This window comes from Schistocerca americana, chromosome 3 (assembly GCF_021461395.2).
Source record: "Schistocerca americana isolate TAMUIC-IGC-003095 chromosome 3, iqSchAmer2.1, whole genome shotgun sequence".
NCBI lineage: Eukaryota > Metazoa > Arthropoda > Insecta > Orthoptera > Acrididae > Schistocerca > Schistocerca americana.
Genome location: NC_060121.1, coordinates 188,864,909 through 188,866,633, shown reverse-complemented (window position 1 = coordinate 188,866,633; position 1,725 = coordinate 188,864,909). Strand labels below are relative to the sequence as shown.

At 46.8% G+C, this 1,725-nt stretch overlaps 1 pseudogene; it reads right to left on the bottom strand.

Annotated features, from left to right (window-relative positions):
• Window positions 1–659: 659 nt before the first annotated feature.
• On the bottom strand, window positions 660–777 carry LOC124607973 (annotated as a pseudogene).
• Window positions 778–1,725: the final 948 nt, after the last annotated feature.

The window sequence follows — 1,725 nt, the reverse complement described above, 5'->3', positions numbered from 1 at the left end:
CTGGCAGTGTGCCAGTGATTTAACAAGGAAACTGGTCCTGTTACGTCCAGCTAAGACAAGTGAGACGTTACTCTTCCCTGCACCCGGATGCGGGCTGCGTTGGCGGACTCACCTGATTGGGAGTAACTCAGTGAGGCAACGTGGTTGTCGAGACTCGCCTTCAAGGGTGACGTGACTGAGCACAGAGGCCCTTTGATTGTCCGTCTAAAGGGCTCTTATGTTCACGTGACGCTGATCCGCTGATCTTTACAACATACGCAAATGATCTAGTAGATACTTGAGGCTGTTTGCAGGTGTTGCGGTTAACAACGTAGCGACGCCTTAATAGCGAAATGCTGGAAGACCTGCACATCTCTGTAGTCAATTATCTGCTCGCTGTATCTCAGTTATTTCAGTCTCGTCTTCCTCTTCAGTTTTTATCGTCCACGACTCCCTCTAGTACCACGAAGCAGCAGCAGCACTCCGTCATCAGGCCACAAGTGGTCCACCGGGACCAGCCGACCGCCGAGTCATCCTCAGTTGAGGATGCGGATAGGAGGGGCGTGTGGTCAGCACTCTGCTCTCCCAGTCGTTATGACGGTTTTCTTTGACCGAGGCCGCTACTGTTCGGTCGAGTAGCTCCTTAATTGGCATCACGAGGCTGAGTGCACCCCAAAAAATGTCAACAGCGCATGGCGGCCCGGACGGTCACCCATCCAGGTGCCGGCCACGCCCGACAGTGCTTAACTTCGGTGATCTGACGGGAACCGGTGTATTCACCATGGCAAGGCCGTTGCCAGTACCATGAAGGCTATTCCTTAATTTCTTAACAGATGTTCTTTCACCCTGTCCCTTTTCCATTGTTTTCCATATATTCCTTTCTTCGACGATTCTGCAGAAGATCTCCTCATTTCTTACCTTATGAGTCCATCTAATTTTCAACATTCATCTGTAGCACCACATCTGAAACGCTTGTATTCTCTTCTGTTTCGGATTTCTCACAGTCTACGGCTCACTGCGAAACAATGGTGTGTCGGTCGTACATTCTCCATGACCGTGCTTGCAGACGATGCGGTTAACAAGGTAGCAAGACCATAAGACTATAGCGAAATGCTGGAAGACGTGCACAGAATTAATGAATGGTGCAGGGATTGGCAGTTGACACTGAATGTGAATAAACATTTTTTTTCTTTTTTTTTTTTTTTACCATTGGTCTTTTGACTGAATGTGAATAAACATTTTTTTTCTTTTTTTTTTTTACCATTGGTCTTTTGACCGATTTGATGTAGCCCGCCAAGAATTCCTTTCGTGTGACAACCACTTCACCTTAGATTAGCACTTGCAAACTCCGCCCTCAATTATCCTCTGGTTGTATCCCAGTCACGCCTTCCTCTACAGTTTTTACCCTCTACAATTCCCTCTAGTACTGTGGAAGTTATTCCCAGATGTCGTAACAGGTCCTCTCATCCTATCCCTTCTCCTTGCCATTGTTTTCCATATATTCCTTTCTTCGACGACTCTGCGGGGAACCTCCTCATCCCATACCTTATCAGTTCAGCTAATTTTCAACATTCTTCTGTAGCATCACGTTTCAAATGCTTCTGTTCTTTTGTGTTCCGGCTTTCCCTCTGTCCATGTCTCACTACCATACAGTGCTGTGTCCCAAGAAATTTCTTCCTCAAATTAAGGCCTATGTTTGATGCTAGTGCCAATACTAATCTGCTTTTTATGCGCTCCTTGCTCAGT